The 26,968-nt window shown below is 38.3% G+C and overlaps 1 protein-coding gene and 1 pseudogene across 1 annotated transcript in view; both read left to right on the top strand.

Moving 5' to 3' along the window:
• The window catches only part of nalf1b (NALCN channel auxiliary factor 1b), a 177,146-nt gene that overhangs the window by 25,421 nt on the left and 124,757 nt on the right, over positions 1-26,968 (top strand). The gene's annotated exons all lie outside the window — the stretch shown is intronic.
• Positions 887-2,329, top strand: LOC141350191 (uncharacterized; annotated as a pseudogene).

Below are 26,968 nucleotides of genomic sequence, written 5' to 3'. Positions count from 1 at the left end.
AAGAAGAAGAGCGGAGAGAAAGCATATCTATGTAGGAAATGAGTATAGGAAGGGAGAACTAGGAAATGGATAAGGAAATGTGAGTCATTAGACCACAGGAGTCAAACTTCAGTCCTGGAGGGCCATCTCAGGACATCATAGCGAGATTATAAGCCCTTCAGGATACCTTGAAAATTACAGGCAGGTGTTAAAGAAAAACTGAAGCTATGCTCGGCACATCAATGTCCTTCCATACACTCCTCCAATAGATAGTAACCCTCACTGACAGCAGATAAATGCAAATGAGATTAGCCAAATGTTGGGGACTGGCAGTTTCTATCATTAAATAAAAATCTATATTTTATAATAACTCTACATTTTAAGATGTCTCTCTATTTTATATCTCTCTTTTGAGTGCCACAAAAGAAATAAAGTCATGCCGATTCGGAACAACTTGATGGTGAGTACATTTTTATTATTGGGTGAACCGTACCTTTAAGAAAAAGCACCAAATGAAATGGCCACTGCATGCACTAAACATCAAGTAGGATCTGAAGCAAAACACATTCACACAGATGAAAATAATGCAACGTTTAGAGAAATCTCAGGCTGTTTAAATAGTTTATTGCCTCTTGAAAAATGCAACTCGCTCTTCCCAAACAAAAAATACTGTAGTGCTGTGATGATAACAGTACAGTGATGGTATCGGATGCTTATACTGTACCACATAATGATTGCTATATATTACTATATTGCAATATATTATATCCATATATCCATAAATTGACATTAAAGTATTGAATACTTTTTTTATTAATTTAACTGAAAATTCAGTGATATCTATACAAAACATTAAAGCATTAGCCTGGCTAACACCAAACCATTCTCATATAAACTCAGCAAAAAAGAAACGTCCCTTTTTCAGGACTGTGTATTTCAACGATAATGTTGTAAAAATCCAAATAACTTTACAGATCTTCATTGTAAAGGGTTTAAACATTGTTTTCCATGCATGTGCAATTAACCATAATCATTTAATTAACATGCACCTGTGGAATGGTCGTTAAGACCTTAACAGCTTACAGAGAGTAGGCATTTAAGGTCACAGTTCTAAAAACGCAGGACACTAAAGAGACTTGTCTACCGACTGTGAAAAACAACCAAAGAAAGATGCCCAGGGTCCCTCCTCATCTGCATGAATGTGCATTAGGCATGCTGGAGGGAGGCATGATACTGCTGATGTGGCTAAGGCAATAAATTGCCATGTCCACACTGTGAGACGCCTAAGACAGCACTACAGGGAGACAGGAAGGACAGCTGATCATCCTCGCAATGGAAGACCATGTGTAACAACACCTGCACAGGATCGATATATCCGAGTATCACACCTGCGTGACAGGTACAGGATGGCCCAGCACTTGCCCAAGTCACACCAGGAACACACAATCCCTCCATCAGTGCTCCGACTGTCAGCAATAGGCTGAGAGAGGCTGGACTGAGGGCTTGTAGGCCTGTTGTAAGGCAGATCCTTACCAGACATCACCAGCAACAACGCCGCCTATGGGCACAAACCCACCTCCGCTGGACCAGACAGGAGTGGCAAAAAGTGCTCTTCACTGATCAGTCATGATTTTGTCTCACCAGGGATGATGGACGGATTCGTGTTTATCATCAAAGGAATGAGCGTTACACCGAGGCCTGTACCCTGGAGCGGGATCGATTTGGAGGTGGGGGGTCCGTCAAGGTCTGGGGCGGTATATCACATCACCATCGGACTGAGCTTGTTGTCATTGCAGGCAATTTCAATGACTTGCGGTACAGGAAGACATCCTCTCCCTCATGTGGTACCCTTTATGCATGCTCATCCGGACATGATCCTCCAGCAGGACAATGCCACCAGCCATACTGCTCGTTCTGTGCATGACAGCAATGTCAGTGTTCTGCCATGGCCAGCGAAGAGCCCGGATCTCAATCCCATTGAGCAGGTCTGGGACCTGTTGGATCGCAGGGCCATTCCCCCCAGAAATGTCCAGGAACTTGCAAGGGTCTTGGTGGAAGAGTGGGGTAACATCTCACAGCAGGAACTGACAAATCTGGTCCAGTCCATAAGGAGGAGATGCACTGCAGTACTTCAAGCCACACCAGATACTGACTGGCACTTTTGATTTTGAGCCTCCCTTCATTCAGGGACACATTATTCAATTTCTGTTAGTCACATGTCTGTGAAACATTTTTAGTTTATGTCTTATGGTGTTGACTCTTTTAGTGTTCATACAAATATTTATACACATTAAGTTTACTGAAAGTAAAAACAGTTGAAAGTCAGGGGGCGTTTCTTTTTTTGCTGAGTTTAGAATGCTCATTTTCTCTTATTTGAGGCGTGGTTTACGAATGCCCAGAGCCGTTTATTGGGCGCTACGAATGTCTATCAAATGCGTGTGGACTTAGCTCATAGCCAATCATTTCAATTATACCAGATGACGTTTGTAGAGCGACATCAATTCAAATGTAAACAACTTTTATCGGGTACGCATTCACACAGCTAAAAGCTATGCAACTAAACCGGTAGCTGTATATTGATTTTGAGAAGCAACACAACTTAGTGGCACTGTGACAACCACACTACAGGCATAATGACAATATGATATTAATAAATACTGCTTACCATTTATGAGTTAATTGTACTTCATCGACGACGATGCCTAGCAGGTTGGTCCTATAAAACTCTGTGGCTATCATTTCTTGCCATATCCAAACATCCTTCTTGGATATGAAATTGTTTAAAGGACAGGTTCGGTATTTTACGCTTAAAGCCCTGTTTTCAGATTGTTTATGGTGAAATAATAATAATAAGTTTATTTATTTTATTTATTTATTTTATAGAACGGTTTTGACTGAAATTTGGACATATGATGCTGGCCCGAGAGTTTTAAGGTGTTTGTTGTATTACCCCCACCTCTACAATGGCTGCATAGGTGCACTGGAACAATCCTTCCTAAAATACATTAAACTTTCGTTTACAAAGACGTGAAACTCACCGAGTGGTCAGGGGTGTTCACTGATATGCTCACACAAAAATCGCTGCAAAAGATGCTTTCCAACAGGTTTTATCGTAGTTTTTGTCCAACTCCATTGACTTATATTAGATGTGCTGTGAGGTACGGTATTACTCCGCCACCGGGAACTTTGTTTGAATTCTTGCAATTGGCAAAGATGGATTATCGCCACCAACTGGGCGTCTATTATTCAAGCTCTCAACGGAAGAATGTACGGGTGTGAGGCGTTTGGAAAAATAGGTCCACAAGTTTACAACTAATGGTAAAACACCTGATGGAAAGCATCTTTTGCAGCAATTTTTGTGTGAGCATATCAGTGAACACCCCTGACCACTCGGTGAGTTTCACGTCTTTGTAAACGAAAGTTTAATGCATTTTAGGAAGGATTGTTCCAGTGCACCTATGCAAACATTGTAGAGGTAGTGGGTGATACAACAGAAACCGAAAATTCTCGGGCCAGCATCATATGTCAAAATTTCAGTCAAAACCGTTCTATTTCATCATAAACAGTCTAAAAACAGGGCTTTACGTGTAAAATACCGAACTTGTCCTTTAATGCCAAAAGTTGCTCTTTTTTTTAATAAACTTGCGTTCAAAACTATTTCAAACACTATCTAAGGCTGCATCGACAAGTAACTTCGCGTCTGCTGCCACGGTGGATAAACAAAACTGCTTCGGTGTGTCGCATAGTTGTCATCATTGTCTTGCTGCCCCCTCCCCATTCTGTGATTGGTTCCCTATTTCAGGGCAAAGTTGTTCCGTAGTTTCCATGCTAGACTTACAGCGTGAATAAATTTGCGTGCAAAGCAGCATGGGGAAACCCAGGCGACATCCGCATTTGCATTTATGGTAACACTTAACAATAAGAATCCATTTATTAACATTAGCTAACTGCCTTACTTAAAAATAAACAAACAACGAACAATACTTTAGGCTATTAGGCTAAGTTTACACAACAACGATTGTACTGTTTTTCCTTTCGTTTCTGAAAAATTTCACGTGTACACGACAACGTTGTCAAAACAATCTGCATTTACATGGACGAAAATGATAAAATGATTACATGGTTAAATTATAAAACGATTAAAACGTGAACGACGCGAAAACGATAAGAATGCTGTATAACACATGCCAGGCCAGTGGATGGCGATGTCACTTACATTACCAATGGCCCAAAAATTTAAATTCTGTCATCATTTACTCACTCTCATGTTGTTACAAACCTGTATACATTTTGTTGTTCTGATGAACATAAAGGACAATATTTTGAGAAATGTTTGTAACCAAACCGATCATGGACCCCATTCACTTCCATAGTATTCTATTTTCTTACTATAGAAGTGAACAAACAAAAAACAAAAAAAACCCTCATGAAGTGTGTTTTTTGTGTTTTCTTTAAAAAAAAAATTTATTACAATATAATTTTACGACAAGCCTGTTAAGTGTACAGTCATATTTTCATTGTGTTAATCCAGATCCCCGTAACATCCATTATTGTGACACATTCGGCCACCTTGCCCAGTTGCCCATGAAGTACACGCTTATGAACTGTGTGCATGCCGTGATGTGGTCAACATTGCGCTTGAGTGGCCTGGTCTTTCTCTCTCTCTCACATCCCAGAGGATACACGGCACAGCGCTAATGGAAGAGCGCTGTCTCAACAAGCCCCCTGTCTCCCTGCATCTCTACCTCTTTTCCTTTACTCTCTCTCTCTTTCTCTCTTTACGGTAAAGTCTGACTGAGTGTGAAGCGTTCGGTGATGATAATTGGCTCAGATTCCCAGCTGGTCTCAGTGGCATTAAATATGAATAGCAGGCTCATGTAGACGTGTTTAGACGAGACGAGTTATGAGCAGAGATGCGTTTTTTTTTTCATGAAGTATCATCAGTGTGAATAAGAGCAAGCTAATGAAACAGATCTAAATCACAGATCGCTGGAGCTCTGTCACACACACACTCACACACAGTTGATTGTAATCAGCCGACACCGACTTGGTAACCCAGAGGAAAGTTTTATTGCTGAGGCCGCTGTGTTAAAGTAATGGGGTTCTTAGTTAAGTTTATTTGAAGTAACACCTGTCCTCAGAGGAGAAATACAAATGAATACAAATGATTGTAAGTGTCATTAATATGGATAGCAAAGCTTGGATAATTTACTCTAGGAAGAATGGGATGAGAAATGATTGAAGACTTTTGATGAAGAATTAAGATCTTATAATAATGTAATATGTTGTAAGAGGTGGCGTAAAACTAAAATTTGAATGACAATATATGAATTTGTTTGAAAAAAATTGTACAATACCGATATACAGTATTATCAAAACCGCCCAGCCCTAACGTAAACATCCACACTGGATCCGCCCTGGAGCTGCCGAATTGACAATGGATCCAGTGTGAATCCGTCCCGGAGTCTACTGCTATCTGGGGAGCCTTTGAGTGTTTTGTTTACATTAGGGTACGTGTGGATTTGTTTATGTTAGGTTACATGTGGATTGTCTCCGAGTCTATTGTTATCTGGGTCAGCTAACATATTTTAGCCAACCCAACATATGACCTGTCTGCGTGCAGTGTCTCTGTAATCCTGACCATTTACCCGTGTGTAAGAGACTTATAAAAGCGACCCTTTTCAGTTGAGGTTAAGTAACAGGATGGTCAAAGGCTTTCGTGGAAATCAATTTCTGCTTGTTCACAAAGATTACATGTTTTTTGGACACCCGTACTGTTAAAACATGGCCTTTTTAAAGTTACATGTAGGGTAGCATGGGTGATTTTAAATCACCATAATAGTAGTCTTATTACTTTTGCTGGAAATTCAGGGTGCATTTACTTGACTACAATGTACTAAAGACAGAAATGTTTTCCTTCACGTTTTTCAGGTACAGATTTACAGAAATTATCCCTTTTCACACGGATTCACAAAAATTACTTAAAAGCCTGCATTATGCATCCCAGGCCAGTTGTTGGCACACAGTGTATGAACATGTAGTACGCATGCACCTGACATCAGCGTTTTCACGAATTTGTAGTTTCCACAGAGACAACAAACTGAGTAAACTTTATTTGCTTAGTTTGAGTTTTCAGACCCCCAAAACGCAGTTGTTGTGTAAATTTGTAACATGCATATTTTTTTAGTTAAAGATGTTGTTTTGTAAGTGGCCCTCAACAGCCTCTTTTACACAGTAATGTTGGTAAATTACCATAAATTTACCAGAATGACTTTAACAGTAAATACAAAAATGTGCTGTTCACACACACAGTGACGTTCTGTCTTTTTACCAATAAGATATTATTCATATATCAGTACCTAAATACCAGTAAACTCGGTGAGAAAGCGGAAGTTAAAGATAAACTGCCACGTTGCAAGGTCAGTGCTGTATTTGTAAACGATGGCGGGTTATGACTTCATATCCACGGTCCGTATTTTGTTGTTTTCACTTCTGTGGCAAACTACCCATTCTCACCAAGATGCGTACAAATGACACGCAGTGTGATTATCGTGCAATATATAAGCCAAATTCTGATTTTGCATGCATATAATACGCCAGTCCTTCCCATTCACTTATATGGCGAATCGTTTCGTGTCGTTTTATTTATTGTTTTCTCATTTGTTTTCTGTTTTTTAAACCATTTCGCTTGGGTTTAGGGTTAGATTTCAGATTTGTTTAAGCAGGTTATTTAATATATACAGGTTTCTCCATGTTTTTGTCTATATTTAAGCCATGGTCGCTTGGAGTTGGGGTTAGAGATGGGGTTTGGGTTATGATATCATTTTTATATAACAAAAAGTTGTTCTAACCCTAAACCCAAGCAACAATGGTAAAAAAAAACAGAAAACAAATGAGAAAACAATAAATAAAACGACACGAAACGATTATCTATTTTACGATAATCACACTGCGTGTCAGTTGTACGCTTTTTGGTGAGAATGGCTTGGTGGCAAACGCTGACAGTCGCGCACTGCTCGTGACCAAACATGATTGTATTAGGTGACTTCAAACAGAACTTGAACAGCAGTAATGTTTACACATAGGCTTCAAAGAGAGTGTGCGAAATATGTGGGCAATTCAGCAAATAGATGGTAAGCAGATTTAAACAACTTTGGTTAAGAGATGTGGACCTTTACTTCAGATGTGCTTGACCTTAAGCAGCGCGGGTGTGGTGAGCAACGTTCGTAAACAGTGCTGGGTTAAACGCGTCATCTGTATTGAAAACGTTATGAGTTGCCCGAAGCTGTTAGCATTCTGATGTTGTTCGTTGTAATGACGGTAATACTTGTTCTCCGTTCACACATAACACTTACCAGTAAATTAAATTACCATTAAAAATATATTACTTGTTCATTTTTTTAAGAAATGCAGACCCGTTTACTTACATTTTTTACTTACGTAAATTACTGGTAATCTTACTCTTACTGGTAAATTGGCAGCACTGATTTACCAGAAAGGTTCTTTTCACACATGACCTGTTAACTGCAATTTACCAGTAATTTACCAGTAAAGACTATGTGTGAAAGGGACTATTGACGTATGGTTTGGGATAATGTATAGACAGCTGGTTGTTATCACAGAAATAAGCCCTGACGGTGTGATTAGGACCCGACGCGAAGTGAAGGGTCTTGAATCATACTAAAGAGGCTTATTTCACAATAACAACTGGGTGCCTGTACTTTATCCCATTTATTACAGGGCAATTAACCTTATAAGTAAGGTAAGGAACATTACATATTGATATTAAATATTTTATTTGCTCATTTACGTACGTTTTAATGTAAGATGTCATGAACACACTCTTTAGCTTAAAGTGGCCATGAATTTGTCGATTTTATTGTTTTATACTGTTGTCTGAGGTCTACGTATGATGTTTGCATGGTTTTTACATTCAAACACATTAAAAGCAATAAGTAATACGCTGTTTTGTAACATGGATTAGTGGCTCTCTGGAGAAATGGTTTGTTGGAAGGGGCAGGCCACATTGAAGACCTGGCCGTAAACGTCCACTGCTATGATTGGACAGCTTCATTCCCCGTCATTACATGTGGGGAAATGTTTTAAAAACATTAATGTGTAAAAATAGCAGCCGAACACATATATGTTTGAGCCACAAAAGGTGCTAAAGATGCTACACATAAATGACAATACGTATGGTAAAGTAGAAACAAAACTTAAAACTCAACGTGACTAAATTACCGTATACAACAGCGCGCATCAGAATCTAAACTGCGGCTGATAAGTTCTTATCAATATCTTTGCATATTTCTATTGTGCTTGTGAGGTTGATCTTACATACACGTAACGTTAAATACCACAGTTATATGATAAAAAAGCTTTGTTGAGTGTTTCAAACGCAACTTGCCTAAATTACTGTATATAGGCTAACCAGCTATCTGCCTCACGTCTGGAAAAACTGGTGAGTAGGCTACTGGACACATCAGGTTGTTAAAAGTTTAACTGTTTGTTTAATTAATCCTTTGGTGCTTGTTTACCATGCAGTATACATTTAAAAACTGAGATGTGCTAGTTGTGGTTTTGTTTTAACGTTAATGTTACAAAATGCTAATAAAAAAATTATGGCATTTTAATGCACGTTAAAACCCCGCATGGATCGAAGGCTCAGTCAAATATGAATATCTTCTTTATTTAGTCTGACATGTTTTTGTTTAGAAAGAAAATTCTATTTAGCCTACCTTCTTCGGTGAAACCCGTTTTTCTCATTAATGCCAGCTGAGGAAAAAAACTCTGCTCTGTGGTTATCCAGCGAGAACAACAAACGGATCTAACAAATATATCTGAATTTAATATTATGTTACAAATAACGCAAGCTGGCTTGATACATTATTGCTGAGGGTGCAAAGTTACGAGGTTAATTAAACAACACTTCACAAAACGGAGCTATGTTTGCTGTTACGGCATTTGCAGTTATCAGGTTCGTTATAACCATATCCACAGATAAAATAAATGGTCTCCGTTTCGCTATTCATGTGTGTCTCGTGTCGTTTTAACGTAAACTAGGCTATATAAGGAAGCTAACAAATCTCTCATTATGCACGCTGATGCGGCGGCGGAGAAGCACATCTAACAACCGGCATTAAAACTCTAAACACTTAAATTCCTAGTCCACACCGCAGATATGTTACTTCAGACAAGCACGTGCAGGTCGCGTTTCTGTTTTCGTCATCACATTATTTCGGCCATATTTTTTCAGTGATAAAAGTCTTTCGGTGGCCGAATATTCAGTGCGTTTCCGAGCCTCCGAGTTAAGGTTATACAGCGTCTGTTTTGTTCCCAGACGGTTCTTCCACAACCGAACACTCCGTTTCCATGATTACGTATAACAAATCACCGCGTCAAAATAAAAGTCTCTCAGGAATAATGTATTTAAAACTGTTATATTTCAGTAGCACAGACGTTTTCAGTTTTGAAACTTGCAGGATATTTATTTAAGTATGATGACCTCTTTTATAACAAATTATCAGGTTAAAATTTATTATTTGATTCAACTCTCATATAATATAAATATGTTATTAAAATACATATTTATATTACATTTTTGTGTAATATTAAACTATTCCTGCAGCATCCAGGTTACGTGTGTTATTTATTTTGAGCGGTTAAATAAAGCCCGGAATACACTGCAGGATTTTTGCACTCCTATAAGATCATTACCTTATCACACTGTGTGACATGGATCGTTTAAACTCTGATACGTAGACTGTACGACGATGATACAGAAGTTTCGGCGGCTGCGTCATACGTTAGCGCGACGTCACCAGCATGCGCTCATGTGTTTGCCTCAAATACCAGCGCGCAGGTCGTAGCAGCAAACACACATGATCATGCTGAATTTCTGACACTGTCAGAAAACTATCATAGGCTATCTTTGGACGCAAGACCGGGAAAATGGCCGTCTTCGAACTTCTCTCACTGTACGACATAAGACCACCGATGAAGAGCCAAGATCACAGAAATCGTGATGATTGTTTCACGATGGCAATCTTTTGTCTGGGACAGCCAATAACCGTGCAGTGTATCCCAGGCTTAACAAACCTGCAAATGTCACAACTGGCCAATCAGAATGAAGCATTCCAACGAACCGTGTAGTAAAACTAAAATACCACATTACCACATGCCTATTTCTGGTTATTTAAATTTAGTCATAAATAAAAGGTATTTTGTCTTATTTTTTAGTAACTTTTTTATTTGTAACTTAGTTAAAAAAAGTATTAGTGATAAATAAATGAAAAGACTTATAGTGTCTTTAGATGAGTGTTATGAGGTCAAACAAAAGTAAAATTATTATTACAACACACATTCCTACCATTCTAACATATTCAAAGTCCTTTGTAAAACAGAGTCATCACAGATGGATCTCATTTGTGTTTCTTCTTGTCTATGGGGACGCACAATGCTTCAGACACAAAATGTACAAAATAATTTTCTTTTCGGTTCATCTTAGTTAGCCCCAGTTCGTCCATGTACCGCAGTCCCAAATGAACACTACAGAAAAGACTAAACAGCCAAAGGGGCACTCGAAACGCTGCAGTCTGCTTTGAGCATCTGTTTTAGAAATCGAGCTCTGGATGTTTCTGGCAGGCAGCTTGTGTCAATGAAGTGAGGTGGTTTGGGCTCAGAGCAGGTAATACAAGCAGACACCCACATAACTGCTGGTGGTCGAGAGAGAGAGAGAGAGAGAGAGAGAGAGAGAGAGAGAGAGAGAGAGAGAATGCTGCTTCTGCTAGAGGCTTTTACTGCACCACATTTTCCCAGAACAAGTCCTGCCAAACACATGACCTCTCATCCCCGCTTGAGCAATACATATGTGTGCGTTTGCATGTCAAAGAGACACACACAGAGAGAGAAGGAGAGAGAGATAACATCACAGAGAGAAAAAGTGAGTCAGAGAGCTACAGAACGAGAAAGAGAGACAGGGAGAGAGAGGGAATATACAGCCAGAGAGACCTGTATTTCACCGCAGAATGGAGAGAAAAATCATTAGAGGGCAAACCCTCTCCACCTGCCCCGTGACATTCCCTCTATCCATCACCTCGGGCCGTAAGTGGCCCTCCATCACCTCTATCACCCCATCCCTCTTTCATCCCCCCCTCTATCCATTCTCTATCTACTCATCTCTCCCAACCACAAATCTGCACCCTTCGTCCCATCAGGGGATCTTCCCTGCCTCCCCATTTCATTTGCTCTGCCGTAATGTCATAATGGCCTACCTCAATTCAATTCAGCGCAATTTAAATAAAAGGCTTTGCAAAAAAGGGCCATGTACACAGCGAAAAAGGCTTTGGAGTGACAATTGTAAATGTTTCAGAGGTGAAATTGGCATCGATTCTCAGGCGTTTTACAATGCACGGATACATTGTCCGTGCCTCCGGCAGGAAGTCGTAGCTTGTGTCGCATATTTGTTATTCTTGTGAAACTCTTTCTCGCTGTGCGTTCAGTTGTTCAGCTTTAGTCGGACCTGGTTGGCTCATGCATTATTGACCCGCAGCTGAATTTTGATGAGCACACAGCCACCGTGCGCCTCAAACATTTGGTGCCGCAGCTGATCCGGGCACAGATGTTGCAGGAAATTGTGCTACAAGTTGATTGTGTTGATTTGCCTATAAAGGTTCATTTAAGACCCTTAATAGCATTGGCACAATAGACCAGGGCTAGTTGTCACACATGGAAGTTGTGACAAAGTCTCACCAGCTACGGCATGAACGTTTTATATTAACTGCATAAAATCTGAATTATTTTTGTGAATCCCACACTCCTTAATCTAAAATTCAATAGAGGTTAACTATAAAAGTTAAAATTTCTTTACAGGACAATGAAATTTCAAACTGCATTTGCTCTTAGTCGTTCCTCTTTTCATTTATGAAATTCAAAATTCGTATGTATTTTTACAAGTTGGCTAATTCGTATGAATTTGTACGAAGTGGGAATGTTCATTTCAGTTAATTTTCCCCACCGACAACTGCAGCTTGTTAACCGCACATTAACTGTTAACTGATAACATTTTAATATTAAATTGTAATTGAGTAAAAATATAGTTGAAATTTGTTTGAGACCGGGTAAAAACAATACAAACATTTTATTACATTTTTTCATTTCATACATTCTCAAATTTTCACGCAACATTACATTGTCAAAGAGCATGGGATCAGTCCAGAGGATTAACTCTTTCGCCGCCATTGACGAGATATCTTGTCAATTAAGAGAATTGTTCCCCGCCAATGACGAGATTTTCCGTCTTTCTCCAATACCGCTATTATCCACCAGGTGGCGCACTTCCGCAACTTTTACAACCCGGAAGTAGCGCCTCACGTGAAAGAGAATTATGTTCCGTGTATGTTTTAAAGATCGCTCTGCATCTGATCTCTATCAAAAGTCCTTCGCCAAAATGGAATTATCTCGGCTTTTTGCTCAAAATTGGGGTTTTTTGAAGAAACCTACCCATGTTTGAGAGGTGATTACAAGAGAACTAATGTAGGTAGGATGAAACGTTTTTTTTTTGTTTGAAAGCGTAGGGTCTGTTCTTTCATCTGATATATTGTTTGTTTATATATTTAAATAAGAACATTTTCTGGAAGGCATTAAACTTTTGTGAAAATCATTAAAAATGCTGGCCCTGGCTGGCAACTTTTTTTTTAAAACGCTGGCGGGGAAAGAGTTAATATCCAAAGAGGGCAGATTGTCTCTTTTTTAATCTACCACAGTGGCCATTTCTAAAGAAGGACACATTTCAAAAACGTTTGCTTTTGCGTATTCTTTCTCTGTTTGTGCAAGAGAGATGTTTATGGTCAGGGTCTAGGACAGAGGCGATCAGCGAAGGTTTGTCCGGACGCGTGCGAGACGAACACAGAAAGTGTCATCTTGCACAAACACACGCCCATCTCCGTGCAGATTCCAAATCATACTCAAGCACTGACACATATGCGGTACAAATGATTTTTCATACAAATAATTACTTTACCAGACTGTAATGCCAAAAATGTGCGTTATTTACAGGCCATTCACAAATTAAGAATAGAAAGGTCTGTAGGCACTAGAGCTGTGACGATACATCGCGTTCCCCATTAAAAAAACCTGCCTAAAATCGATTCTGAATCGCAAGGCTCCGATTCTGTGTTTCTTGCACAGTTTGTGCATAGGGTGGCCATTCGTGCCAGTTCCGCCGGACACGTCCCAAACATGTTTTCGGGTTCGTTCTCCGGAAGTCGCGTTGCTCGACCGCATACGTCATCGAGGTTCTCACATTTCAGTTAAAATACATTAGAAAATTAAGATTTATTTCTTTTAAGACATACAATCATTGTAGTTTCATTCTTACATTGAAATGTAACGGTTGCTTTTCTGAAATTAAACCCAAAATATTAAACCTTGATGACGTATGCGGTCGACCAACGCGACTTTCGGAGAACGAACACGAAAACCAGTTCGGGAATTGTCCGGCGGAACTGGCACGAATGGCCACCCTACTTGTGCGTGTACTACGGCTCTGTGATCAGTAGGAAGTCCTTATCAATCTAAAATCACTATGAGTTTGAGTCATTTATAATGTGAATTTACAAAAGCAACACTCGTCAAACACAATCATTCAAAAATATTTTTATTATCATGAAAATACCTGAAACAATCTAAAGAACAGCAATATAAATATCCCTTTAGACATTTCCTGGAATAGCTTTTGTAATGCTACTTCTTCTGTGGCACAAATAGCGTTTCTACACGAGAGCGCCCTCTCGCTTTTGGATGTGGCGGCATTTCACCGTAATTCATTCAAATTCATTCATTGAGAAAACGTGCATTTGCATGATTAATCGTCACAGCCCTAGTAGGCACGTGTCACCACCGTGCAATATAATTTTTTTTTCATTTAACTGATTATATTAATCAGTCATAAATTCTTACCTTCAATTAATGGTTAACCGGTCAATATGAACATCCATAGTACGAAGTGAATTGTACAGAAACATATGATTATCATAAAAAATACAATAACGGAACCTCACCCCTAACCCCAACATCACTGGGGCAAAAGCAAATTGTACAAAAATGTACGAATGTGGTAGTACGAATGAATACGAAGTAGCCACCTTGTAAAATACATATACGATTTTCCATGATGTAGCTTTTTTTTTTTAGGCCAAGAACAATGTCTTTGGTCTTACCTTTTATGTTTGCTCTTATAGCATGAAAGCATTTCCCACTATTTGTGGGGTTTATTGTCTTAAATAGTTAAATGATTTGTATCTTTATCTTGGTAAATGCCATTCAAAACATTCAGTAGTTTCTTTATGGCCAAGAAAGTCAGAAATAAAGCTACCCTGAGAAAAACTCAGTAAAGTAAATCTCCATTGATTTTCTGCAGAACATGAGAGGTCGTCCCATGGCATCGGCCTTTCAAGGCTCTTCTGGAAGAGTTTACTTGTACATGTGTTTAAAAGAAGTGAGTGTGTATGTGTGCACAAGCTTGTGTTATGTGTGTAATCCTCAGGGTTTTCTGCTGGAAAAGTGAACGTTGAAGATATGGTAAATTAGCTGAAATCCAGCTGGATGACCTCACCGGTGACCCTAATACACTCTTATCTTCTTCCCTTATTCTTTAATCGAAGTCTTCTCTTATCCTTTGCTTCTTTAAAGGTCTTTCCTGTCTAGGTCTCTATAGACCGTTTCAGCAGTAACAACATAACAAGCGGCTGTCGCACGTAACTTCCGGTAAACTCCGCTAAGAATAAATAACAACAAAGTTCTTTAAACGTAGTTTATTTATATAACAAGCTAAAAAACAACACATAGATTTCATAGAAAACCAAAACATTTGTTATTTTCGACGAGGCATTTGTTCAAGAGATCAGTTTAGCAACTAGTCAGACCATTAAAAAAAAACTAAACCGGAAGTAAGGTTCAGATCCAGACGTGTATCACGTGCGTCCGATGAAACCGTCTATAGGCTCTGGGTATACTGTACCTTCTTAGTGACATGTGATTGTACTTTCCTTATGGCTTCAATGTAATCAGCCATTCAGTTTAAGTCGGGTGTGAATGAGAGATACTGGAAGAAGAATGGAGGACGAAATGACAGAAAGCTTTGGAGAGAGAGAGAGAGAAAAGAAGAATAAAAAGGAGAATTTAGTAAGGTAATTTTAAGCTGGCTCATCCTGTGCTATCCTCGGGGGAAATGCCCGGGTCTGGCAGAATTGGGCTGCAGAAGAAGAATGTGCCGGATAGATTTTAATAAAGGGGCAGAGTTTGAATAACTAAAAGTGTCATTGAAAAGAATTGTTTCTTCAAAGATATTTAAGGCCAAAGATATTCAGTAAAACGCCAGTTAAAACCTATTGAGTTGCATATCTAAAATCTTTGCTCTGTCTGTTTAAATTACAATATACCTGTACCAGTGAACTACAGGTATTCTGGCATTTTCGTTCAGGAACAAATGCAAGTCATACTTCATTTAAACTGTGCAGTAATGTGTATTTTGTTAGTCATCTTAATGCATCAAGCATCAAGTTATTTTTTTTTAACCCAGCATTGGGTCAAAAATGGTCGAGGCCATCCTTTGGGATATTTTTACAAAATGTTTACATTTGACCCAAGAAATTTGGGTTAAAACAACCCAGCATAGGTTAAATTACAACCCAACGGGCTGGGTTTGACCTTTATCGACCAAACGCTGGATGTAAACATCATAAAAGGGCCCAACAGTACACTTTTTTTAAAAAAACACATAAACTTTCTTTTGCACCAAAGAATATTTGTAGTGAAGAAAGGTTCTAAAAAAGTTAACATTCCTGGCCAAATTACCCAATGTTTTTTGACAAACACCAAGCTCATGTGGTAATTTAATTGCTGTTTGAATCCAAATCTCTTGAGTTTATAAAAGGAAATAAATGTAAAAGTAATTCTGCAGATTCTTTTAGACCTGATAAAAAGCACTGTATGGTCACACGCTTTGCATTTATTCTGCACCAGAGATGCAAAGCATTTTAAACATTGACATCTTCATAACTAAAATAATGGGAAATATGGGCACTCTCTTTCATCGCTCTTCTACAGTGAGTGAGGGCTAAAGAGAAGAAAAGCATGAAAATGTTTATTATCAGCAGCAACAAGTGCTAAATACAATTTTAAAATGTATTCAATTACACAACAGTAGGCTATTCCATATACCTTTAATTAAGTAACCGGGTCATGTGAATGATCGTGTAATTAACCACACGTGCAGCACATTTCCAGGTGTCTCAAATTATAAACTCACACATCCATCGCAAATTTTTCTTCATCCAAATGTATGAGTTTTATCCCGGAGGAGGCATGATATTTTTATAAACATCCTCATGAAAAACAATTATAGTCCGAATAGGGCTTTAGACAGCATTTTGAGTTTCACAAGTGTGCTTGTTACACTGTCAGAAGAAATGGTCAAAATATGAACCCCAGCTGTCCAGTGGCGGATGCAGAACGTGACATATGGGTGGGCATGGATTAAGTCCGGGTGGGCCTGAATCTATGGGTGTCACTTTTGAATAAGAAACTATAACAAGTCTATAAAATTCGTCAAAACTTCAGAACACTAATTTAAACAGCATACACAAACACCCGAACTGCACGTCACATTTTTGACATTATTTATACTTTAAGTTGTAATGCAACAGGACATTTATTAAGCCTTTTTGGTAAAAAAAATATTGGGCTCTCATAGCCTACAAAAAAGAACCTGCACACAGTGACAGGAAATATAAATGAACCCAAAAAAACCTTATACTTTTTTAAATAACCTATTAAAGTGTTTAAATAAATAAGGCTACTAAATGCTTAAAATGAAGCTTCTAACATCATATTCTCTTCATGCAAATCACTAAAAATATATTTTCGTTCTCACATATTTAAGTTAACTTACTAAATAAAGAAAGAAAAAGGGAATTGCTAGAATAATGTTAGACTCTGGGGTTAAACGAAATGACAAATAAATAAACATTTAATATACTTTTTTAAGAGCACAAGAGCAAGCCTACTCGTGAAGAGCGGAGCCGAGGAGCGCGCATATCAGACGTGAACGAAAGGAATAATGGATTTAATGCTTTCACTTCATTTCCTGACAGATTCACTTGTTAGTGAGGATAGTAATGGCTAACAAGATTTACATACAACATAATTACCTAACTAAATCTGAGAGAATGCAAACACATTACAATATTTTTTCCTCCGCCCGACGACCAAGGCGCATCATTTTTTTTTAGCCCGACAGGAATTCGCCATAGCCCGTAATGGACGTCGGGGAAGCGATTTTGCGAGGTTTGTGTGAATTTCGTTTTGTATAAATTGTATCTTAATATTAATCAATGTTTGATCAAACAATTGCCTCGATTTAATACATAAGAAGCAAACCAAGAACGTCTGTGGTGTGGATTGAAGTGAACCCACTATATTTCCGCAGCCTACGTCTTTCTGCTTTAATGCATTTCTTAAATTAATGTCTCAATTACACAGAAGGCTTATAGGTTGTTATGATAGGCTATTTGTTGCTTAAAAGCAATAGGCTATATTGTATAAAGTGTAGCAATAAACGTGGCGTGACTTATAGTGCAGCTATATCGCTATATCAAACAACATCACTATGATCAGATGTTTTCTTTCTATTTTTTACCCCGCTGTCATATTTGTTGTGTGTTTATGTTATTGAGAGGAAAGCGCGCAGCACATATTTATAACGTGTTGTTATTCAAAATACGTTTTCTACTTGCTTGCAAAAAAAGTTCTCAAAGTGATCATGGCTGAAAGCTGCTCGGGAATATTTCATTATAACGCAACATTCAACTGCTTTAATAGTTTTTAAATAGTTATCAGGCTTACTTATAATTTTACTGTTTTTAACATAACATGCAATAGATAAATTACACCACATAAAGTAGTATACATGTCTAACTATACAAAGTAGAATTTTTTACATTTCTGATTGGGCGGGCCAGCTGTCAATCTAAGAGTTTCTAAGAGCTGCAGACGTATTTGATGACATAACATTGGTTTTGGTATCTTACACACCCAACTCAGAAACCAAGAAAAAACATATGATGAAAAAATTTACTTACATGCCACCAAAACACTCGTTCATCAATAACTCTTTGGAAAAACATTATACATTTCCATAAATTTGCAAGAGACGTCTGGAAAACCAAACCAAACCCTGTGCAACAATGTAAACGGCCCATGTTACAATTAACCTTGCGTTAGTTTGTGCCATGTGCACCCCTACATATAAGGACTTATTTAAATGTTACTGCCCCAGTGACACATGTTGAAACTTTCTAACAGCATATGCAGGTGGCAAAATGAGGTTATACCTCTCAAAGACTAAAATAATATTGGTAAAAATTTGAAGCTAATTGTTATTTGGCGGGTAAGGGAATCCCAGAATGCATTTTGAGGAGAGCAGAGCAGAGCTACGAAAAAACATTTTTCATATGTAAAAGTATTGATAGAAATCAACCACAGCTAATAAAAAATGTAGATCATCCAGTGTGTTCCATGTGTTGTAAAAATAAAATAAATAAACATTATTAAATAAATAAAATGATTCCTATTGGTATGACGGGTATGTGACATTGGCTCAAGAGATTAACTGTATTTGACAAGTATCAAAAAAGAAGAAGAAATAAAATGTACTGAAAAGTTTCCAAGTTTTAATGTGACCTTCACATCAAAAAAGATTTTAATAAAAGTGAACCTCTAGGACATAAAAGTCCTTGAAGTTGAAGAAACACCAGAAATGGAACATAGCGTACCAGTGGTGGAGTAAAGAGAACGATGTGATGGATGACACAGTATTGAAGATGGTGAGAGAGATTTAGAGGACATCAGCTCTGATAGCCTATTAGTCTATAGATGAATCACTGTTACTGGACACCATTCGCCTGTATTATGTTGTCGGCTACAAAAGTGACAACATGTTGTTCTTAATGTTTGTAATAGAGATTTGCACCCTAAAAAGTGCACTTCCTGTAACCTACTATCACTATAGCTTAGGGACACTATACCGAGTTGTTTATAACTCATTGTAGTGTGTCAGTGCTCAGTTTTCAGCTGGAGCTGGATCAGCGCATTGTTCCCCCTTCCTAAGGGGGTGAGTCATAGAATTTAAAACTTACAGAAAGGGTTAAACCCAAAAGTGAATCTAACTGATTCATATACTCGGAGCCATTATGTGTACGTTTTTTCTTTCACATTTCTTTTACGTGTGTATTTGTGTGTACCTCTGACCAACAGGTGTGCATTGTGTGTGTGTAACCCGTGACAGTGGTTTAGTGGGAAAGCGGGGGTTGCCCGAGGGGTATCAGTCTGTTCTCAGGATAAAGACTGACAGTAAAGGAAAATGAAGACCGGCAGGGTGCTCACCTAGACATTACCCTCCACTGCCCGGGGCTACGAGCGAGAGGGAACTTAGGCTTTGTGTGTGGATTCTTGCAAGTGTCAGCTTTATTGTTTGTTTGTTGGGGTTCCCATTAGCTGTTGCCTGGCGACCACTATTTCCTTCTGTCCTGTGTATCTGTAAGAGTGTCTTTGGGGATCTCTAAATGCATGAGAGAGCGTGCTTGCATTGTGTATGTGTGTGTTTTGGATGTGGTCTAAACAATCATTTAAAGTATGACATGATCGAGGTGCTTGCTTAACTAAAGCACAGTTATTGATGATTAAATATACCATCAAATGCTTTGATATCATTCAAATATTCCTTTAAAATAATTTTTTTCTTTAATGTGTTGCTGGACATCGAAACGTTTTGATTACTATATAAATATGCATCATGGCATGTCAACACTGAAAACAAGGGAAATAAAATCTCTACACATGTTGATATAAAAGACAATTTCAGTAATGGCAACTTTCTGGATAAATGTTAGCATGTCATTTGTCATCATGACATGTATACTGTATGGTGGAACTAGATCTGCCTACGCTACTGTTGCAGAGCAGGTATGCAGATTTGCTACAGCTAATACACATGCATACTGCAGTGAGCATGCACGTGATGCTGCTGCAGTGTTATGCAACAAACCTGAAGCATCGCGTTCCTCACTTTAGATTACTCACGGGATTTAAGTTCACGTCATGCGAAGTTGAATTTTTTCAACCCAACCAGAGGCTAACATCTATTCTTGTCTTGGTAATTGACTTTGTACATAAATAGGGGTGACACGATTATCCAAGTTCTCGATTACATTTTCGATTCTAAGGTAACGATTTGATTCTTAATTTTTTTATTTTTTTTAAGCACAAAAAATGCACATTTTTAGACTATACTTTTATGAAATATAATATCTGACCTTGAGATGCCCTGCCATGTAAGTCGTGCTGCCAGTGGAAAAATATACACGCACATACCTGATCAAACGAAACTTCCTGTCAGGTGAACATTCCTGTCAGTACTTGCACCTTAAAAACGCGTGTTTATTACCGCCAGACAAGATTGTGAGACTATACTCAAATAAGTCATGTATAAATGCTGTTTTCATAACTCTTAAGCAACTGAAATAAGTTGTTGTGAATCTTAAACAGATCTCAGTTCAGAGAAATGACCGGTCCTGTCACAAATGCGTTCTACTGTGCATGCTCTGATTGAGTTCAGCTGAAGGCGGGAAGCGCGTGCCTGTTTTTTGCTTCCCATATACAGAGCAGCTCACGTGGTGTATCCTGCATCTGCCATGCTATCTTTTGACTGGCTGTAGCTAACTAAGTTAGAGGAGGTTGACTCGCAGCACTCCACGCATGTTTTTTTTCCCCGCTTGGCAAGCCGACCGGATGTGACATGGGGGCATGGCAGTATCAACGATTTCATTTATTATTTCCAAGTTCGAGGTTGTGATCTAACTTCGATCGATTTCGATTTAAAATCGAAATCGTGACACCCTTATACCTAAGCTACTCGTGCAAGGTAAATTCGCTTTTGGTGTGTTCACAACATAAAGCACAATATCCCCTGCTAAAAAAGCAATAGACACCATCACAGAAATTCTATTGGATTTATTGGTTTTAATGGGAATTTTGTTGGTTGTAATGGAAACTATAATGGTCTCTATGGGTCTCTGTTGGTTTCTACTGGTATGTGTTGTGATCTATTCGTGGGGCCATTAAATCCTAATGGAATATGTCCCAAAACACACTACAAAAAGGAATTTTGTAGTGGTTTTAATGGTAAACGCTAATGGTTCCTATTGGTATTTTAATGGAAACCATTAGGAATTTCTGTAATGGTTTTATTGTTTTTTTCAGCAGGGTCCTGTAAACACCAATGTAGACAGGTGGAGCTGGGGGTGGGTAATTATTAAAGCTCTGACTATTTAAATACATAGGTAGAAAAATGTGCAATGTCATTGACTATGAATTACCTGAAAGCTAATCAGTTTGGGTCATGCTGTTTGACTGGCGGATTGAAAAACTAGAAACTATCAGGCTGTCCTTCGAGAGTTTTATGACTATAAAAAAATAAATAAGTCTTCACAAACTGGATGTGTGAAGGTCAGAAATGATTAAACCACAATAATAATAGCAATTAGACAGATAATTAGTGCCATTAGCTGTTCCACAAAATGACTTAAATGTTGTATATCTATTTTTATCGTAAAAGAGCCAGTTGCCCTATCACTGCCTATTTTTATTGTAAACGGACAGCTAATACAAAGTTTTATACTGAGTTTGTTAAAATTTCCCGCTGAGTGCGGGAAAACCGCCGAGCACCGGTTTTCAGCGCGGAAAACAACGTTAGCTGTTGGCTTATTTGAAAAACGCTGAGTTTCCATTGGAATCAATTGAAAACATGCGCCGGCCGCGGGCGTAAAAGTTTTGGTGTGCATAACCCCTTAGACTACAATAAAACCAAAGCTCTTACTATACCTTCTTAAATGGGGAAATAATACATTTTCCAAAACTGTTTGGATCTCAAAAACGTGATTAGGCTCTTTTTACTAAAAGACAGAATCTGTGTTTCTGCAGCTGCCTTACTGAAAGATACAATTTCTCACATTGGTTTATACTGTAAGTGATCCATCACCTCTATTTACTGTCTCTGTCTGCACCAAACAACCAAACCGTTTGTGATTTAATAAATGAAATCTGCGACTCGGAACAGGTCGTCATTCTTTGTTTTCATGCTATCCGGTTTCAATGGATGCAGATGAGCTATACTACATCTGGTTTCCTTTATTCCTTCCATCCAGCAAAGATTCATGAGAGAGAGAGATAGAGAGCGAGAGAGAGAGAAAGATAGGAAGTGTGGCGTTGCTATAGTAACAGACCCCTGGCATATGGCAGTGTTTTTCCCTGTCCATTGTCCTCCTCTTCTCATCCCTCTCTTTGAGGATGCTCTCATTGTTACCATTATGTGAGTGTGTGTGCGTTAGCGTGATTGTGTAACCTTCAAAGCTTTTTCTCCTGATGGCCCTCCCGTGATGATGCAGCGGTTTGTGTGCTCCTGCACATGTATGAGCGTGAGCGTGCTCAGAATATGTATCAGAATATGAATATGAATGGATCAGAGGATTGCCTCCCTTTTGAGCTATCCGATTGGCTGTCATATTTAGAGCACCTCACTAAAATACTTCTAATAAAACTGTAAAAAAAATCTCCATTATTGACAAGTATTTTGATAGTGATGATAGTGATGAAGTAAAATAAAGAGACTTTATATGTATAAAAGTGAATTTGAATCAGTGATATAACAGTTAACACTCAATTAAAAAAACTGGAATTTGGGCAAAGGCCATTTGAGTGGATACAGATGTGGACTGCACCAGGTTAGATTATCAGTAAATAACTACTTTAATATTGTTCTGATTTGTCGAGAGCTTTTTATTGCTTTTCTTTTAAAATATGTAGACGAGTGGCCAAAACATTCTTAAACCACAGAAAAACGGGTAGAATGCCATTTGGCTGATTAAAAAAAGAGGCATTTCCAAAAACATTTTGTTTTATTCAAAAACCACAGGAGTGAGGTGAGAGATTGAATTTTGCATGTCACCGTATAATTGATTTTGTGCTGCTCCACAGCACTGTCTAACCATGTAAAGGTAAGGGATTACTACATCTTTCATAGGGGTTGTTGGATTTTAACAGCATTTATTGTTATGCTAACAATACACTTCCAAGCTGTCAGTTGAACAGTACCATTTAAAAAGGTCCTGTACTGTATACCACTTAAATATGCATGGTGTTACTTGCTGGGGGGATTTACCCCACATCTGGTCTTAATATCCCTGCCTCTGATTAATTATTTTTTAATCCTTGGTGGGGACAAAATTTATTCCCCCATGATTAATGGTCTTCAAACGGCCATATAAACGGCCTAAAACATAAAAGAATTTAATATAAGTACAAATGAGAGTTTGGTTCCAAAAAATGATAAACGCCATTTAAAAAAATAGCCAAAATCAGTATTGTATCTGGTCAGTATTAAAAAGTAAATTCTTAATTTTACGCAAAATCCAATATCCGCCGTGTTATTCTGTCATCTTTTCGCCTTTTTTCCCAAAACGTGATCTGCTTAACCAATCACAGCGCACCATTCCACGCACTGTAAACATCAATGGCGGCGCGTTGAATACACACGGAATTCTAGTTTTCCTCATTTACATTGTACTTTGTGATCAACAAACAAACAAAAACAAAGAAACGTAAGCCATCAAAATCGAATATTTATGCGAGAGGCCCTTGGAAACGGAAAAATGCCGGCTGTTGTTTGTTCTCACACGACAGCATCAAGCTTCTGTCACACTAACACATTGACCCCAGGGGATCTTATGAAAAACTTTCCATTATTTTACGCGAAATCAACGAAAATCCAGCAGGACCAAAACATTTCGCTGTCAAAAAAGTTCAGCAATGACTTCCCAAGTATAACAGCAGCAATGACAGTGTTCTTAAAATGACAAAGTAAGTGTTTTGATTAATGCCATTTTTTAATCAGTGTATACCACTAGTCAACTAAATGAGTATAACTTGGTAAAGATGAATGCACATTGTATTGATTCAATAGATTTATAGAATTTTGAAGAAAAAAAATTTACTTGGATTTATTGCATTTTGTGGATCAAAGGGGCAGGGCGTACGCGTTATAAAAATTTAAATAAACACTCAAATAAAACTTAATTTTGAAGAAAATATGACAGAAAATGGACACATACTAGATTATTAATGAATTAAATGTTTTTACCTCTAACAGGAATAGCTGTGTGATGAGGTGAAACTAAAGGGTTAATAAACACAAAATAAAGGCAAACGATGATAGATAGCGCAAAAATGGTAAAAACTGATTATTTCCCACTATTAATTACTTTATCTTAAAGGAGTGTGAGCAGGGCGCTCAAAAATTATATATAATCAACAGGCACGTGAAACAATAGCTAGCAGGTTGCTCAAACGACAAAATCACCTGTTAACTTACGTTACATTTGCAAGAACCATAGACTAATACAATAACAGGCTTAAATAACCCCAAAACATAAGTCCACTTACAGTTCTCACGGACACGCGTTTTATCAACTGGCTATCCTCCAGACATGATGGAGCACGTCTTTATCTCATTTCGGCGGTGTGAAGCGTGTCCGCGCTATTCTACGAGATGTTTTATCAACTGGCTAGTTATCGTCCAGACAGTGACAGTCCGGACCACGTCTTTCTCACTTCGGCCGTGTGGCGCGCGTGCCCGCTTGCGGCGTGAAGAGCGTCCGCGCTATTCTCCGAGATGCACTTGACGGCCTTTTTTGCAGCGATTTTTTTCTCTCGAACGACCTAGTTAAGACGGTAGGGTTTCCAAGCTTAGGCGGGCCACCCGAACTGAAAAGTGCTGCGGGAAACCCTGCTGTTAGCTCTTCCACTAGGTTATGTCGCATCTAGGTTATGTCATGATGCACTAAGTAAGTGCACTAAGATGCACTAAGTGACAATATCAGCATTTTCTTAGAGATATGCTAATTACAGTAGGTGAAAAAACATTTAATAAATAAATAAAATGATCAAATTTAGTTTTTTCTTCATTTTTATTAAAAATAAATGCTTTCTCGATCTGATATGTGATATACCCTTTATAATTAACTATAAAGTTAGTAATTTTTTACAAGCATTAGCATTCTGCTAAATATTTTGTTGTAAGTTTGCATACAGCTTGCCTGTGTTTTGTTTTCTTCAACCCAGAAGGGAAAAGGCTGGTACAGGATGGTGTAAAGATTTATGATCCATGTCACTGCTGCCCTTGCAGTAAGTGATCTTTTGATGGCTGCTCTGCATGAGCTGATGAGACATCACTTTGGAGAGATTTCCCCTCTGTCTACCTGAGCTGTAGTTACTCTGTGTCTCAGACTGGGCCAGCAAACCTTCAGAAGGGATATGGAACTAGGTGAGAAGGTCACAGACTGAAGACCAGAGAGAGCTGGGACATGGTCACACAGCTGTGTATTGTGTAAACCTCTGAAACAGCATCAGTAGTTTAGAAGTTAAAGGAAAAATGAAGGGAGTTAAGTTTAGAACAAATTAAGGGTTGACCTTTCAGTTTGAGCACCGCTTAATTTTAACAGGGTTCCCACGGGTCCTTGAAATCCTTGAAAGTTTGTGAATCTGGGGGAAAAATAAAAGGCCCTGGGAAGTTTTTGAAAATATACATACAGGTCATTGAAAGTGCTTGAATCTTATGCAAGAAGTTTTCTGAAAAAAATCCATATTATTGCCTGTGTAGTGTAGGAAAATATCATACAATTTCTAGACTTTTTAAGCGTGCTAAACAGTTCGCTTTAAATGCTTATATCTTCTGTATGTGAATGTTGATTCATACCAAAATGCTTTTTGGCAAAATTGTGTTTGACACATGAAAACATCTCTGGCTATGTATGTACAGTAACTGTTGTTCCCTGAGAAGGGAACGAGACACTGCATCTCCCTTGCCATACTTCCTGCGTCCCTGTAACGGCGTCTTTGGCAAAATTTTTCAGATAGCGATATACTTCCTGGCTCCCGCGTCACCGTCTTCGTGGTTAAGTCTCACCATTGGTTGAATTTGATATACACATTCAGTGACGCAGCGCGAGTTCCCTCGAAAGGAAACTGTAACAATGGATCTTAAAAGGTAACACGATGTAACCTTGCTCTCACTTGAAATGTGTCCCCACATTTAGTCCTTGAATTTGAGGGTATTGGACCTGGAAAGTCCTTGAAAGGTCCTTGAATTTGAAGTTAGCTAAGTGAACCCTGTTTAAACAATGATTAACAAACGGGTTATTTAAAGTTTACACTCTATCATTAGCATTCTGGAATGCTTGATTCTTCTTTGCCAGTGTTGACATTGCGAGGTTTGTTATTACCAAATAACAACCACCTAAAAATGATCCTCATCTGGTTACTGCGAGAGCTATATTGACAGATACCGTTTAATACTTACAAATAAATTAAATATATTATTTAGATATAAATGCATAATTAACAAAAAAAAAGGGATTTACAAATGTTTTAAAGAGCACCTATTTCATTGCTAAAAACGTTATTTTGTGTATTTGGTATAATGTGTTTGTGTGGTTTTTGGTTCAAAAAAACATTATTTTCCACATACCATACATTTTTGTAGCTCCAGATTTCAATCTCTTCCTGTAACGCATGGATTTGAAAAGCTCTGTGTCTCTGATTGGCCAGCTAATCTGTATGTTGTGATTGGCCTGAATACCTCTGACGTCAGCCGGAAATATGATGCTCCTTACCATGTTTGAAAAATTTGGTCGCAATGCTAACAGGAGTTAACTTAAAGGCTGTAAGCGGGAGGAATTATGATAATGTCTGTTTTGTTTACATTACCAATCCCAGGAAGTAAACTGTTGCCTACAATCCGTGTGTTTGTTGTAGTCCAAGAAAAGAGATTTACGCTGGAAACGATGACTCGCGTCATTGTTTACTTTGGGATTTGTAC

Source organism: Misgurnus anguillicaudatus, chromosome 17 (assembly GCF_027580225.2).
Source record: "Misgurnus anguillicaudatus chromosome 17, ASM2758022v2, whole genome shotgun sequence".
NCBI lineage: Eukaryota > Metazoa > Chordata > Actinopteri > Cypriniformes > Cobitidae > Misgurnus > Misgurnus anguillicaudatus.
Note: the sequence above shows the minus strand (reverse complement) of the source record. Positions and strands in the feature narration are given on the sequence as shown.